Source organism: Scyliorhinus torazame, chromosome 1, assembly GCF_047496885.1.
Source record: "Scyliorhinus torazame isolate Kashiwa2021f chromosome 1, sScyTor2.1, whole genome shotgun sequence".
NCBI lineage: Eukaryota > Metazoa > Chordata > Chondrichthyes > Carcharhiniformes > Scyliorhinidae > Scyliorhinus > Scyliorhinus torazame.
In genome coordinates, this window is record NC_092707.1 from 5,249,671 (window position 1) to 5,266,869 (window position 17,199).

Sequence of the window (17,199 nt, forward strand, 5' to 3'; positions counted from 1 at the left end):
GGACCTGTTTTCTTGCTTGTCCATCTTCACCCTCAGCGACTTGCATAAGTCTCCCAGGACCCCACCCCAGCCTCCAAGGGCACGATCCAGTTGCTCTGGTCAGACACCACCGTCTCCGCCTCGTACCTTCACCCCTTGTGCCTCCAGGCACTTCTCCACTTGGTCCATCGGCCCTCACAGAGGTGCTCCTGCTCTCTCGATGGCCTTCGACCAGTCCCCATGCATCTCCTTCCTTTGCTGACAAAATTCCTCCTTGATAAAGCCCATCAACTGCTCCATCTGGGCCTTTCCCACTGGTGATGACCTTTCCCCCTCCGCCATTTTCAGAAATGTTCCTGCGCCACAGGTCCCCTGCAGTATTCATACCAATCCTGGGGAGACCTTCTCCCTCTGCACCTTCCGTACCACTTTCCTGCCATAGCTACCCCACCAGCAGGTACAAATTGCCCAAACCAACACCTTCGAGCCAGAGCTGCCCTGTGTGCGACCACTCACTCCATGGCTGCCACCAGAAGCAGAGTAGTAGATTAGCTGCCCGTTATTCTATTGTGAGGTCTTATCTTTATTGCTGGTAAAGGACAGTTGTTGTGTTTCACTTACGAATCTGGTGCCTTGTAAGTCATTGGATCAGTCAAGGGCCAAAGATCTCGGAAACTTTAGACAAATTATTGGTTAATTCACTTGCCTTGGGACCCTGGGGCCTGTGGGGCTGGAACTGACCATGCATTAGCCCAGGGTGTCGTCACAATAGTTACATTTAAGTTTGTATTTATTAACTACAAGAACTATCTACAAAAGCTCAAGCTAGGAGCTGTCTCCATGCTTGCGTGTGCACATGGCTCTGTCCAACACTAGACTGACCCCTCTGTGCAGGTCATGTGATCTCTTCCATCACTGTACGGTCAGTACTGTACTGAGTCCCACGTTAACCCTGTACATGCCAGACCCTGATACTCTGTTAGCAGAGTAGACTGAAGGAGAGCAGAAAACTAACTCACTGCAATAATGAATTTTCTGCTTTTTGTTATGAGAAAATCCACCAATTTAAAGCAACAAAAAGCACCCACTGAAAACTTTCATTTGTTTTGTTTTGAGAAGTGACTATTTAAATCTGCTGATACCAAGACCACATCTGAGTTGCTAAGCAACAGAGACGGTCATTGGAGTCCGTACGTTTCTTTTACTCTGAGTTTGGCTTTAGGCACCAGTCTTTGTGGGTTGAGACTTGCATATTGTGCAAGGATCAGTCACTCCAGATTGAGCCAGATGCTGTATGTGATTTAATGGCAAAACAACCAGAGCAAAACCATGCATTAGATGCTCATTGGAGGGGAACAAAACCAGACCGAGGGCAAAAACCAGTGTTGATGTTTGAGGATGAAAGTATTGGCTGAATAACTTGATCAGTTTGATGCACGTATGTGATATTTAAAGGCTCTGTTCACAAACCAGTTGTTTGCCGATGGAGGTGAAATTTGATCACCGTTGGGAAAATAATCTGTGTCCTTGCATATTAAATCAGCCCATTAAATGACCTGCCAGTATTGGCATTATTATTCAACTTAATGTTCTTCTTCCACTTTAAAATGAAGAATGCAATTCTTGGCTAGAATCTAACTAAAATGCATCGGTGTATGAGGAGGAGCCTTTTTATTTTAAATAGCTGCGTACTTTGCTGATTGGTTTTGCATACAGATCACGGACGCAGTCATTGCTGCCGAGCTGAGGGGAGCTCCTGGTTGCAGTGAGATGTGTGGTGTTCCTGCCTTGTACTGACTGACAGTGTATCGTCGCAGCTCCAGGCCCCTCATCAGCTCCTTTCTCCACGGCAACTTGAGGTGATGGTTCCAGCAGGGAAGAGAATCCGTATTCTTTCTGAAGGTGTCATTCTAGTTGAAGTGACATACTTGTCTGATTGCATCCCTCTGGTCTGCGGTATGTAAATAAAGAGTGATCTCACCACCAATGGAGTAAAATAGGAGCACCTCCAGCTCCATAAGGAATCCATGAAGATGCTCGAGTAGCAAGGCTTCAAATGCGTTTGAAAGGTAATTTATTTTACTACAGTGGAATCTATCAGTGCTGGAGTTAAACGTGTGGTCTTTTACAGCAATCAGGGTGACCTATCTCTCTTACAGAATTTTATGTCAAATTAAAATTTAAAACAACTTGCTCACACTAGAGGTGATGAAGTATGTAATGTGAACCATACTTACTCTGGCATTATATTGGTTATAATTACTAATAAATTACTATAAGTGGCAATAATTACTAATAAAATTAATTAAGAAACTACTGCATTTGTGTTGGAGGAGAAACTAAAGTTTGAGCAAATGTTCAGGCCCAAATGTAACCTTCCTGATCTGAAATCTAGAGGCCCGTGAAGTAAATAATATAATTTAACAAATACAAAAAGACCTTTCAGTTTTGGTCTCTGCTTGAGGTCTCTCATTTACAAGCTGTTTCTCAGAGAGGGTAACTCAGCAAGGAAGAGTTGTAAGATTCCGTGGGAAATTTCTTTCAAGACTTTTTCTTTTACAAACATTATGTTAGGTGACATTGAGTATTATAGATTGTCTAGTGATGAGTTGGCAGTGTACTAGTTTTACATTTATTAACTCCTTATTGTTGGTAGTAATGTGCTGGCTGCATCTGTCTATCTGTGCTGGGAGTGCTTGCAGCCTATTTCAGGCCCACTTGTGTTTATTTTCTTCACATCTTTTCTAACTAAATTGCAATATCCAAGAGCCTGTTTATATTTTATTTTCTATTACCTCCATTGACGACTCCGTGTTGCAGCTGTGTAGAACCTTAGTTACGCTTCACTTGGAATATAGTGTTCAGTTCTGGTCGTTGTAATGTTCTTGTCTGATGGCCTGATTTATATTACAAGAACACTTGTAGCTAAACCTATAAACAATTTATTAACATTAAATGTGGGTCGAATATAAACAAAAGAACATATGAATAACAGTATGAACATGCACAAATCACTATCTCCCAGCTCCCGAGTCAGTCTGAGGTCACCTGACTCTAACATTCACTTATGTATTAATGAGACTCCTAGTGGTCAGTCAGTGAATGGCAACACAACCATGACATCAGTCCAGTCGCCACACTACCAGAAGGATGTGGAGGCTTTGGAGAGGGTAACAGAAGAGGTTTACCAGGATATTGCGTGGTCTGGAGGGCATTAGCTATGAGGAGAGGTTCGATAAACATGGTTTATTCTCACTGGAACGACGGAGGTTGAGGGGCGAGCTGATAGAAATCTACAAGATTATGAGGGGCATGGACAGAGTGAATAGTCAGAAGTTTTTTCCCAGGGTGGAAGAGTCAATTACTAGGGGCATAGGTTTAAGGTGCAAGGGGCAAAGTTTAAAGGAGATGTGCGAGGGACGTTTTTTTACACAGAGGGTCGTGGGTGCCTGGAAACTCGCTGCCGGAGGAGGTGGTGGAAGAAGGGACGATAGTGACGTATAAGGGGCATCTTGACAAATACATGAATTGGATGGGAATAGAGGGATACGGACCCAGGAAGTGTAGAAGATTGTAGTTTAGTCGGGCAGCATGGTTGGCGCAGGCTTGGAGGGCCGAAGGGCCTGTTCCTGTGCTGTACTTTTCTTTGTTTTTTTAAGATTTGTTCTGCTCTTCTTTTGTGTAGAGCACCATTTGCCAAACATTTCCAGCCATGGAACCCTTTCGACTTCTCAGAATATAAATGGAATCCAGAAGAAACATTCTTATTATATTGAAGAGTTAAGCCACAATAGATACAAATTTACAAAAAACAACTTAATAAACGTTTCAATGAATTTTCATGCATTTATGATAGTTAAAATGTTCTCTTATTCAACAAATACTTCCAAGTCTTGACTTTTTGTCATTTAAATGGTGGGAGTAATGCTGATCTTTTGCTCACAAATTCATCTAAAGCTGGCAGTGGTGCTGGAGAGTGGGATTCTCATTCCCGACACGTGCGTGCGCCGCACACACTCATCCCTCTCACCCACATGTGCGTGCGCCTCACACACTCATCCCTCTCACCCACATGTGCGTGCGCCCGCACACACCCATTCCTTCTACTCCCCCAAGCTCCACCCCCACACTCTCACCCCTCGCGCGCACTCTCCCCCCTCGCGCGCACTCTCCCCCCTCGCGCGCGCTTCTTCCCCCCTCGCGCGCGCTCTTCCCCCTCGCGCGCGCTCTTCCCCCCTCGCTCGCGCGCTCTTCCCCCCTCGCGCGCGCTCTTCCCCCTCGCGCGCGCTCTTCCCCCCCTCCGCGCGCGCTCTTCCCCCCCTCGCGCGCCGCTCTTCCCCCCCTCGCGCGCGCTCTTCCCCCCTCGCGCGCGCTCTTCCCCCCTCGCTGCGCGCGCGCTTCCCCCCTCGCGCGCGCGCTTCCCCCCTCAGCGCGCGCGCTTCCCCCTCGCGCGCCGCAGCTTTCCCCCTCGCGCGCGCGCTTCCCCCTCGCGCGCGCGCTTCCCCCCCTCGCGCGCGCGCTTCCCCCTCGCTGCGCGCGCGCTTCCCCCTCGCGCGCGCGCTTCCCCCCCTCGCGCGCGCGCTTCCCCCCTCGCGCGCGCGCTTCCCCCCTCGCGCGCGCGCTTCCCCCTCGCGCGCGCGCTTCCCCCTCGCGCGCGCTCTTCCCCCCTCGCGCGCGCTCTTCCCCCTCGCGCGCGCTCTTCCCCCCTCGCGCGCGCTCTTCCCCCCTCGCGCGCGCTCTTCCCCTCGCGGCGCTCTTCCCCCTCGCGCGCGCTCTTCCCCCTCGCGCGCGCGCTTCCCCCTCTCGCGCGCGCTCTCCCCCCTCGCGCGCGCGCTTCCCCCCTCGCGCGCTCTTCCCCCCTCGCGCGCGCTCTTCCCCCCTCGCTCGCGCTCTTCACCTCGAGCTAGACTTCACCCCCTCGCGCGCGCTCTTCCCCCCCTCGCGCGCGCTCTTCCCCCCTCGCGCGCGCTCTTCCCCCCCTCGCGCGCGCTTCTTCCCCCCTCGCGCGCGCTCTTCCCCCCCTCGCGCGCGCTCTTCCCCCCCTCGCGCGCGCTCTTCCCCCCCTCGCGCGCGCTCTTCCCCCCCCTCGCGCGCGCTCTTCCCCCCCCTCGCGCGCGCTCTTCCCCCCCCTCGCGCGCGCTCTTCCCCCCCCTCGCGCGCGCTCTTCCCCCCCTCGCGCGCGCTCTTCCCCCCCTCGCGCGCGCTCTTCCCCCCCCTCGGCGCGCGCTCTTCCCCCCCTCGCGCGCGCTCTTCCCCCCCTCGCGCGCGCTCTTCCCCCCCTCGCGCGCGCTCTTCCCCCCTCGCGCGCGCTCTTCCCCCCCCTCGCGCGCGCTCTTCCCCCCCTCGCGCGCGCTCTTCCCCCCCCTCGCGCGCGCTCTTCCCCCCCCTCGCGCGCGCTCTTCCCCCCCTCGCGCGCGCTCTTCCCCCCCTCGCGCGCGCTCTTCCCCCCCCTCGCGCGCGCTCTTCCCCCCCTCGCGCGCGCTCTTCCCCCCCCTCGCGCGCGCTCTTCCCCCCCCTCGCGCGCGCTCTTCCCCCCCTCGCGCGCGCTCTTCCCCCCCCTCGCGCGCGCTCTTCCCCCCCCTCGCGCGCGCCTCTTCCCCCCCCTCGCGCGCGCTCTTCCCCCCCCTCGCGCGCGCTCTTCCCCCCCCTCGCGCGCGCTCTTCCCCCCCCTCGCGCGCGCTCTTCCCCCCCTCGCTCGCGCTCTTCCCCCCCTCGCGCGCGCTCTTCCCCCCCCTCGCGCGCGCTCTTCCCCCCCCTCGCGCGCGCTCTTCCCCCCCCTCGCGCGCGCTCTTCCCCCCCCTCGCGCGCGCTCTTCCCCCCCCTCTGCGCGCTGCTCTTCCCCCCCCTCGCGCGCGCTCTTCCCCCCCCTCGCGCGCGCTCTTCCCCCCCTCGCGCGCGCTCTTCCCCCCCTCGCGCGCGCTCTTCCCCCCCTCGCGCGCGCTCTTCCCCCCCTCGCGCGCGCTCTTCCCCCCCTCGCGCGCGCTCTTCCCCCCCCTCGCGCGCGCTCTTCCCCCCCCTCGCGCGCGCTCTTCCCCCCCCTCGCGCGCGCGCTCTTCCCCCCCCTCGCGCGCGCTCTTCCCCCCCCTCGCGCGCGCTCTTCCCCCCCCTCGCGCGCGCTCTTCCCCCCCCTCGCGCGCGCTCTTCCCCCCTCGCGCGCGCTCTTCCCCCCTCGCGCGCGCTCTTCCCCCCCTCGCGCGCGCTCTTCCCCCCCTCGCGCGCAGCTCTTCCCCCCCCTCGCGCGCGCTCTTCCCCCCCCTCGCGCGCGCTCTTCCCCCCCCTCGCGCGCTCTTCCCCCCCTCGCGCGCGCTCTTCCCCCCCCTCGCGCGCGCTCTTCCCCCCCTCGCGCGCGCTCTTCCCCCCCTCGCGCGCGCTCTTCCCCCCCTCGCGCGCGCTCTTCCCCCCCTCGCGCGCGCTCTTCCCCCCCTCGCGTGCCTCTTCCCCCCCTCGCGCGCGCTCTTCCCCCCCTCGCGCGCGCTCTTCCCCCCCTCGCGCGCGCTCTTCCCCCCCTCGCGCGCGCTCTTCCCCCCCTCGCGCGCGCTCTTCCCCCCCTCGCGCGCGCTCTTCCCCCCCTCGCGCGCGCTCTTCCCCCCCTCGCGCGCGCTCTTCCCCCCCTCGCGCGCGCTCTTCCCCCCCTCGCGCGCGCTCTTCCCCCCCCTCGCGCGCGCTCTTCCCCCCCCTCGCGCGCGCTCTTCCCCCCCCTCGCCGCGCGCTCTTCCCCCCCCTCGCGCGCGCGCTCTTCCCCCCCCTCGCGCGCCGCTCTTCCCCCCCCTCGCGCGCGCTCTTCCCCCCCCTCGCGCGCTGCTCTTCCCCCCCCTCGCGCGCGCTCTTCCCCCCCCTCGCGCGCGCTCTTCCCCCCCCTCGCGCGCGCTCTTCCCCCCCCCCTCGCGCGCGCTCTTTCCCCCCCTCGCGCGCGCTCTTTCCCCCCCTCGCGCGCGCTCTTCCCCCCCTCGCGCGCGCTCTTCCCCCCTCGCGCGCGCTCTTCCCCCCTCGCGAGCGCTCTTCCCCCCACGCACACACGGGGAGAACGTGCAGACTCCGCACAGACAGTGACCCAAGCCGGAATCGAACCTGGGACCCTGGAGCTGTGAAGCAATTGTGCTATCTACCGTGCTGCCCTTAAGAACAAATTAATCCACACTATATCATTTTACCGTAATCCATGTACCTATCCAATAGCTGCTTGAAGGTCCCTAATGTTTCCGCCTGAACTACTGCCACAGTCAGTGCATTCCATGCCCCACTACTCTCTGGGTAAAGAACCTACCTCTGACATCCCCCCCTATATCTCCCACCATTCACCTTAAATTTATGTCCCCCTTGTAATGGTTTGTTCCACCCGGGCAAAAAGTCTCTGACTGTCTACTCTATCTATTCCCCTGATCATCTTAGAAACCTCTATCAAGTCGCCCCTCATCCTTCTCCGTTCTAATGAGAAAAGGCCTAGCACCCTCAACCTTTCCTCATAAGACCTACTCTCCATTCCAGGCAACATCCTGGTAAATCTCCTTTGCACCTTTTCCAAAGCTTCCACATCCTTCCTAAAATGAGGCGACCAGAACTGTACACAGTACTCCAAATGTGGCCTTACCAAAGTTTTGTACAGCTGCATCATCACCTCACGGCTCTTAAATTCAATCCCTCTGTTAATGAACGCTAGCACACCATAGGCCTTCTTCACAGCTCTATGCACTTGAGTGGCAACTTTCGAAGATGTATGAACATAGACCCCAAGATCTCTCTGCTCCTCCACATTACCAAGAACTCTACCGTTAACCCTGTATTCCGCATTCATATTTGTCCTTCCAAAATGGACAACCTCACACTTTTCAAGGTTAAACTCCATCTGCCACTTCTCAGCCCAGCTCTGCAGCCTATCTATGTCTCTTTGCAGCCGACAACAGCCCTCCTCACTATGAACAACTCCACCAATCTTCGTATCGTCTGCAAATTTACTGACCCACCCCTTCAACTCCCTCATCCAAGACATTAATGAAAATCACGAACAGCAGAGGACCCAGAACTGATCCCTGCGGTACGCCACTGGTAACTGGGATCCAGGCTGAATATTTGCCATCCACCACCACTCTCTGACTTCTGTTGGTTAGCCAGTTCGTTATCCAACTGGCCAAATTTCCCACTATCCCATGCCTCCTTACTTTCTGCAGAAGCCTACCATGGGGAACCTTATCAAATGCCTTACTAAAATCCATGTACACTACATCCACTGCTTTACCTTCATCCACATGCTTGGTCACCTCCTCAAAGAATTCAATAAGACTTGTAAGGCAAGACCTACCCCTCACAAATCCGTGCTGACTATCCCTAATCAAGCAGTGTCTTTCCAGATGCTCAGAAATCCTATCCTTCTGTACCCTTTCCATGACTTTGCCTACCACCGAAGTAAGACTAACTGGCCTGTAATTCCCAGGGTTATCCCTAGTCCCTTTTTTGAACAGGGGCACGACATTCGCCACTCTCCAATCCCCTGGTACCACCCCTGTTGACAGTGAGGACGAAAAGATCATTGCCAACGGCTCTGCAATTTCATCTCTTGCTTCCCATAGAATCCTTGGATATATCCCGTCAGGCCCGGGGGACTTGTCTATCCTCAAGTTTTTCAAAATGCCCAACACATCTTCCTTCCTAACAAGTATTTCCTCGAGCTTACCAGTCTGTTTCACACTGTCCTCTCCAACAATATGGCCCCTCTCATTTGTAAATACAGAAGAAAAGTACTCGTTCAAGACCTCTCCTATCTCTTCAGACTCAATACACAATCTCCCGCTACTGTCCTTGATCGGACCTACCCTCGCTCTAGTCATTCTCATATTTCTCACATATGTGCAAAAGGCCTTGGGGCTTTCCTTGATCCTACCCGCCAAATATTGTTCATGCCCTCTCTTAGCTCTCCTAATCCCTTCCTTCAGTTCCCTCCTGGCTATCTTGTATCCCTCCAACGCCCTGTCTGAACCTTGTTTCCTCAGCCTTACATAAGTCTCCTTTTTCTTCTTAACAAGACATTCAACCTCTCTTGTCAACCATGGTTCCCTCACTCGACCATCTCTTCCCTGCCTGACAGGGACATACATATCAAGGACACGTAGTACCTGTTCCTTGAACAAGTTCCACATTTCACTTGCGTCCTTCCCTGCCAGCCTATGTTCCCAACTTATGCACTTCAATTCTTGTCTGACAACATCGTATTTACCCTTCCCCCAATTGTAAACCTTGCCCTGTTGCACGTACCTATCCCTCAATATGATTGCAAATGCATCTGCCTTGTCTGAGTCAGTGTTGTGTTGGGCTTCCTTATTGACAATGGGGATACTTGTGGAGCCTCCTCCTCCCATTATTTCATTTTCCAACACCATTCACGGTTGGGTGTGGCAGAACTATAGGACTTTGATTTGTTGGATGGTGAACCAATTAGTTCAATTGCATTCCTCTTCTGCGGTTTGGCAGACAAATAGTCTTGTGTTATTTGTAAATATATGAATAGGGTGGGAATGGAAGGATACGGACTCCGTAAGTGCAGACAGTTTTAGTTTGGGCAGGTATCATGGTTGGCGCAGGTTTGAAGCGCCGATGGGCCTGTTCCTGTGCTGTATTGTTCTTTGTTCTTGTAGCTTCACCAGGTTGATACCTCAGTTTTCCATTTTTCGGTCTGCCTGGTGTTGCTCCCGGCACGCTGTCCTGCACTTTCCATTGAGCCAGGGTTGATCCCGTGGTTTGGTGGTAATGGTCGAGTGGGGGATATGCTGGGCCATAAGTTGCAGATTGTGGTTGAATATAACTTTATTGCTGATGACTCTCAGCGAATCATGGATGTCCAGTTTTGATCTGCTAGATGTGTTCTAAATCTATCCCTTTTAGCATGGTGAGTGCCTCAAGAACTGTGGGGGATGTATTGGTTTCCTCTATGCAGACACCTTAGGCGGGATTCTCTGCTACCCGGCGGGACGGGGGGTTCCGGCGTAATGGAGTGGCGGGAACCACTCCGGAGTCGGGCCGCCCCAAAGGTGCGGAATTCTCCACACCTTTAGGGGCCAAGTCCTCACCATGAGGGGCTAGGTCCGCGCCGGAGTGGTTTCCACTCCACCGGCTGGCGGGAAAGGCCTTTGGCGCCACGCCAGCCGATGGCGAAAGGTCTTCGCCGGGCGACGCATGCGTGGGAGCGTCAGTGGCCGCTCACGGCATCCCTGCGCAGGGGAGGGGTCTCTTCCGGCTCCGCCATATTGAATGGCGAAGGCGGAAGAAAAAGAGTGCCCCCATGGCACAGGCCCGCCCGCGGATCGGTGGGCCCCGATCGCAGGCCAGGCCAACGTGGGGGCACCCCCCGGGGCCAGATCACCCCACCCCCCCCCCCCCCCCCCAGGACCCCGGAGCCTGCCCGCGCCGCCTTGTCCCGCCGGTAAGGTAGGTGGTTTAATCCACGCCGGCTGGCGAGGGTTAACAGCAGCGGGACTTCGGCCCATCGCAGGCCAGAGAATTGCCGGGGGTGGGCCCGCCGACCGGCGCCGCGCGGTTCCCGCCCCCGCCGAATCTCTGGTGGCGGATGAATTCGGGACACGGCAGGGGCGGGATTCACACCAGCCCCCGGCGATTCTCCGACCTGGTGGGGGGTCGGAGAATAGTGCCCCATGTGTCTCCTATCACTCCTACCAATTGTGTCCTGGGCAAGTGCATCTGCAAAAGGTAGATTGGTGAGGACAAGGTCAAGTGGGTTTTGCCCTCTTGTTGGTTTGCTCATCACCTTCTGGGCACGGCCTGCTCACTCAGTAGTAGCTCTACCAAGTCACTCTCTTGGTGATGGGCGTTGTAGACCTCCCAACCAGAGGATATTCTGTGCCCTTGCCAGCCACAATTCATTTTTCAATTGCTGTTCAACATGGAGGGATAATGATTCAGCTGAGGTGAGGTATGCTTGGTGGTAAACAGCAGAAAGTTTGGTCCAAATCCCTGAGACTTCATGGGTCTGGAATCAATGTGGAGGATTATGCTGATAGATTTAGTTCAGCAGAGATGGGAAGAGGCTCAAGTGGAGTATAAAACACGAATAGACTGGTCTAAAGGTCCGAAGGTTGATAAGTCACCTGGACCGGATGGACTACACCCCAGGGTCCTAAAAGAGGTAGCTGAGGAAATTGTGGACGATCTTTCAGGAATCACAGGAGGCAGGAAGGATCCCAGGGGACTGGAAAGTGGCTAATGTAACACCACTGTTTAAGAAGGGACGGAGGCAGAAGACGGGAAATTATCGGCTGGTTTGCCTGACTTCGGTCATTGGTAAGATTTTAGAGTCTGTTATTAAAGATGAGATTGTGAAGTACTTGGAAGTGCATGGTAAAATAGGACTGAGTCAGCGCGGTTTTGTCAAAGGGAGGTCGTGTCTGACAAATCTGTAAGAGTTCTTTGAGGAGGTACCATCTTTTCACAATATACATTAATGATCTGGAAGAAGGTACTGAAGGCACTGTTGCTAAGTTTGCAGATGATACAAAGTTCTGTAGAGAGACAGGTAGTATTGAGGAAGCAAGGGGGCTGCAGAAAGACTCGGACAAGCTAGGAGAGTGGGCAAAGAAGTGGCAGATGAAATACTATGTGGAAAAGTGTGAGGTTATGCACTTTGGAAGGAGGAATTTAGGCATAGACTATTTTCTAAATGGGGAAATTCTTCGGAAATCAGAAGCACAAAGGGACTTGGGAGTCCTTGTTCACGACTCTCTTAAGCTTAATGTGCAGGTTCAGTCGGCAGTTAAGAAGGCAAATGTAATGTTAGCATTCATGTCAAGAGGGCTAGAATACAAGACCAGGGATGTACTTCTGAGGCTGTACAAGGCTCTGGTCATACCCCATTTGGAGTATTGTGAGCAGTTGTGGGCCCAGTATCTAAGGAAGGATGTGCTGGCCTTTGAAAGGGTCCAGAGGAGGTTCACAAGAATGATCCCTGGAATGAAGAAGTCCTCAATGGTGGATCAGAGGGTAGGTACTCGCATGATACCAACAACTGTGATGGCAAATGAAGGCTGCAACAGTAGAGAGCATCCCCGGCGTCGAGGTTCTCTTGACACTGGAACTGGACCTATCTTCTTTCAAGGACCATGTGTCTGCTGATGTGCAAAGGCATTCCCATGTTAAAAGATTTCCCGCACAAGGTGCCTACCTAGAGAAAACCAACATATCCCCCATACAAACAAGCCATAGGATGAGCGGTGACGGAGACAGGACTGAGAATTTCAGAAGTCATAAGAACATAGGAACTAGGAGCAGGAGTAGGCCATCTGGCCCCTCGAGCCTGCTCCGCCATTCAATGAGATCATGGCCGATCTTTTGTGGACTCAGCTCCACTTTCCGGCCCGAACACCATAACCCTTAATCCCTTTATTCTTCAAAAAACTATCTATCTTGATCTTAAAAACATTTAATGAAGGAGCCTCTACTGCTTCACTGGGCAAGGAATTCCATAGATTCACAACCCTTTGGGTGAAGAAGTTCCTCCTAATCTCAGTCCTAAATCTATTTCCCCTTATTTTGAGGCTATGCCCCCTAGTTCTGCTTTCACCCGCCAATGGAAACAACCTGCCCGCATCTATCCTATCTATTCCCTTCATAATTTTATATGTTTCTGTAAGATCCCCCCGCATCCTTCTAAATTCCAATGAGTACAGTCCCCAGACTACTCAACCTCTCCTCGTAATCCAACCCCTTCAGATCTGGGATTAACCTAGTGAATCTCCTCTGCACACCCTCCAGCACCAGTACGTCCTTTCTTCGGTAAGGAGACCAAAACTGAACACACTACTCCAGGTGTGGCCTCACTAGCAGCTTATACAATTGCAGCATAACCTCCCTAGTCTTAAACTCCATCCCTCTAGCAATGAAGGACAAAATTCCATTTGCCTTCTTAATCACCTGTTGCACCTGTAAACCAACTTTTTGCAACTCGTGCACTAGCATACCCAGGTCTCTCTGCACAGTGGCATGTTCTAATATTTTACCATTTAGATAATCCCTTTTGTTGTTATTCCTACAAAATGGAGAACCTCACATTTGTCAACATTGTATTCCATCTGCCAGACCCTAGCCCATTCACTTAAACCCCTAGCTTCAGACCAGCATGTCGGCGATGGAGTTCGATTCAGTCGTTGTGCTCCTGGAATAGGAACAGGAGAAGTGTTTTGGCAGCTTTCTTCCCGACTGAGCAGCCCACTTCAGGATCCACTCTGCTCACCCCGCATGGGGAAAGGGCAGGAAAAGGTGCCCTAAAAATGTCTGTTCTGTCTCCAGGTGTCTCATCTACCTGTGGTCAGAAAATCAAAGTTAAACTCATGGATATTGAGCAAACAATCAACCAGAACAGAGAACTGCCCTTGTTGCCCATGAACACAGGCACTTTAACATGGACGCCGCTGGCCTGCGAGAGACCCGAAGAGCAGCTGAGGGATGAAGATGGCGATTACATCATCTTCTGGAGAGGAAAACCTGAGGCTCAGCCCAGGGTGCAAGCAATTGGATTTGCCATCAATACAAACTCGTCAACCAACTCTCAGCTCCCTGTCAGCATCAACACCTCCTGACTCTCCATCTACATCTCGCCATGCACCAGTAGACAATGTTCCTGAGGGCCTACGTCCCGACCCTTGATCATCGAATCCATAGAATCCCAATAGTACAGGAGGAGGCCAATCGGCCCATCGAGTCTGCACTGGCCCTTGGAAAGATCTCCCTACTTAAGCTGACGCCTCCATCCTATCCCCGTAACCCAGTAACCCCACTTAATGTTTTGGACACTAAGGGGCAATTTGGCATGGCCAATCCACCTAACCTGCACATCTTTGGACTGTCGGTCATCGTCCGATCATGAGACCAAAAGGAAGCTCTCATCACCAAAACGATGACCAGTGCAGATGACTGCTGGACAGGCCACTATCAAACTCCACCAGAAGCAGAGGAGATGAAGAAATAGCTCAGAAAAAAGATCAGTGTTGAGCGGCTTCAAGAGCCAAGCATACTCGTGAACCTACCCAATATCGTCACCAAAATCTACAAAGTGTCCACTCTTCTGGGATGGAGGAAAACCGGAGAGAGCTGGACAACTATCAGCTAGGTGACCAGGAAACACCAAGACTGGTTTGACGAGAATGACCACACCATCCAAGATCTCAACGACATGAATAGGAAAGTTCTCTAAATCTGGCAAAATGCAAAGAGGACAACCCAGCAAATGGCAAAGGCTGAGGTACAAAGAAGAACTACGGAAATCAAGAACCAATGGTGGACTGACAAAGCTAAGGAGCTGCAACTCCTCACTGACAAGCACGACACCCAGGGCTTCTTCAGTGCCACCAAGACAATATATGGAACCAACACTCTCGGCCTCAAACTGGTGCGGAGTAAGGACGGAACCCTTTTGAGAGACAGAGAAAACATCAATCTTCGCTGGAGAAAACATTGATACAATCATAGATGAGGATGAATTTGAGGAAATCGCCTAACTCTTCGACTCCCACCAAGTATAATAATAATCTTTATTGTCACAAATAGGCTTACATTAACACTGCAATGAAGTTACTGTGAAAATCCCCTAGTCGCCACACTCTGGTGGCTGTTCGGGTACACTGAGGGAGAATTCAGATTGTCCAATTCACCCAACAGCACATCTTTCGGGACTCGTGGGAGGGACCCGGTGCATCCGGAGGAAACCCACGCAGCCACAGAGAGAACGTGCAGACTCCCCACAGTGACCCAAGCCGGGAATCGAACCTGGGACCCTGGCGCTGTGAAGCAACAGTGCTAACCACTGTGCTACCGTGCTGAGTCAAAGCCACATTAAACATTGAAGAATGGAAAAACTGCAGGAGTGGATGGAATTCCAGCAGAGATTTGCAAACTTGGAGGAGAAGAGACCACGTGTAATCTCCAGCAGCTGCTCCTGAAAATCTGGGATAGGGAAGACTCCCGTCCGAATCAGACTGAACCTCAAGAAGATTCAAATCCTTTCCCAATCCGCACAGGGCAAGATCCGGTGTCTCCCTCCATCAAGATGAGTAGAGAAAGCATAGGGTGTCCTTATATGCCGATGACTTGTTATTATACGTGTCGGAACCGAGTGTGTCAATAGGGGGAATATTGGAGCTGCTTCGGGTGTTTGGGTCTTTCTCCGAGTACAAATTAAATCTAGACAAGAGTGAGTATTTTGTGCTGGCTCGGCCAGCGGTGGGGGCAGTGATGGGGGGGGGGGCTGCCATTCCGAAGGGCAGGGACTCACTTTAGATACCTGGGGATGCAGGTAGCTCGAGATTGGGGGGGCTCCATAGGTACAACATTTCTAGTTTGGTGGGGAGGGTGAAAGCTGATCTGGCAAGGTGAGATGGTCTCTGTCAGTGGCTGGTCGGGTACAGGCGGTTAAAATGAATGTGCTACCGCGATTCGTGTTTATTTTTCAATGCCTGCCGATTTCCCTGCCAAAGGCATTTTTTAGAGAGATTGAAGGGATGATTACGTCGTTCATATGGGGAGGGAAGGTGGCCAGAATTAAAAAGGTGCTACTACAGAGAGGAAGGCAGGCAGGGGGTTTGGGTCTTCCGAACCTGATGTATTATTACTGGGTGGCAAATGTGGGGAAGGTACGGAGCTGGGTCAGAGGGATTGACTCCCAATGGGTCAGAATGAAGGAGAGTTTGGGTAGGGGGTCGGGATTGAAGGCGCTAGTGACTGCGCTGCTCCCGACGGCCCCGGGGAGATACTCAGGGAATCCAGTAATAATAGCTTTGTTGAGAATTTGGAGGCAGTTTCGACAACACTTCGGGTTGGGGGCAGGGTCAAGGGAAATGCCGATTCGGGGGAACTATAGATTTGAGCCAGGGAAGTGGGATGGAAATTTTCGGAGATGGGAGAGAGGACACTAAAAGATTTGTTTCTTGGGGGTCATTTTGTGGGATTGAAGGAGCTGGGAGCGAAGTATGGGCTGGAGCAGGGGGAAATATTTAGATACATGCAGGTTCGAGACTTTGCCAGAAAGGAGATGCAGAGCTTCCCAGTAGAGCCGGCTTCTACATTGCTGGAGGAGGTGCTGACGACGGGGACTGGAGAAGGGGGTAATGTCGGCAGTTTATGGGGCTATTTTGGAGGAGGAAAAGGCGCCACGAGAAGGGATCAAGGCAAAGTGGGAGGAAGAGTTGGGAGAGGGTCTGGAGGAGGGGTTCTGGTGTGAGGTGCTCTGGAGGGTGAACGCCTCCACCTCGTGCGCGAGGTTGGGGCTGATACAGCTGAAGGTGGTGTATAGAGTGCACCTTACAAGGTCGAGGATGAGCCGGCTCTTTGAGGGGGTAGAAGATGTGTGTGAATGTTGCGGGGGGAGGCCCCGCAAACCACGTTCATATGTTATGGTCCTGTCCAAAGCTGGAGAATTATTGGAAGGAGGTTTTAAGGGTAATCTCTAAAGTGGTGCACGTGAAACTGGACCCGGGGCCTCGGGAGGCCATATTCGGGGTGTCGGACCAGCCGGGGCTGGAAACGGGCGCGGAGGCAGATGTTGTAGCCTTCGCCTCGTTGATCGCCCGAAGGCGGATCCTGTTAGGGTGGAGATCAACCTCTCCACCCTGTGCCCTGGCGTGGCGGGGGGACCTGCTGGAATTCTTGATGCTTGAAATGGTCAAATTTAAACTGAGGGGAAGGATGGAGGGGTTCCAAAATTCATGGGCATTACTCATTATGCACTTTCGAAAATTGGATCACATCGAACATTCGGGGAGTGGGGGGCTGGGAGGGTTGGGGGGAGAGGGACTGTATGTGTTAATGGTGACTATGGGTGATTCCTGATTCCTTTTTGTTATTTGTTTATGTTAACATGCAGGCCAATGTCTGGGGTTTGGTGGGAGGATGGGATCGTTGTTAGTGATATGGGGATTGACATTACATTCGTTACTGATTATTGTTAATTGTTGGGTGTAAATCTGGGAGAAATTGTGATAAAGGAGGAGAATAATATATTTTTTTTTAAAAAAAGATCAGTGGAGAAACCCGACCAAACATGGAACATATCCCTGACCTGGGGATAAGGCAGACATCAGTATGGAGATCCAACATCATATCTAATCCACAAGCGCTGCCTTCAGACGCCTAAGGATGAGAGTCTTTGACGACTGTGACATCTGTACTGATACCAAGATCCTTGTGTATAAGGCAGTCGTCCTCCCAACTCTACTATACTGCTCAGAA

At 53.2% G+C, this 17,199-nt stretch overlaps 1 protein-coding gene across 8 annotated transcripts in view; it reads left to right on the forward strand.

Annotated features, from left to right (window-relative positions):
• pitpnm2 (phosphatidylinositol transfer protein, membrane-associated 2) overlaps positions 1-17,199 on the forward strand; it is a 764,809-nt gene that overhangs the window by 227,846 nt on the left and 519,764 nt on the right. Inside the window, exon 1 of one of the 8 annotated variants that reach the window (XM_072515441.1) lies at positions 1,732-2,048. The exons of the other annotated variants lie outside the window; for them this stretch is intronic. The gene's annotated coding sequence lies outside the window, so the exon portion shown is untranslated. Of the gene's footprint in view, positions 1-1,731; positions 2,049-17,199 lie in introns of those variants that run through there. 8 annotated transcript variants of the gene reach the window in all.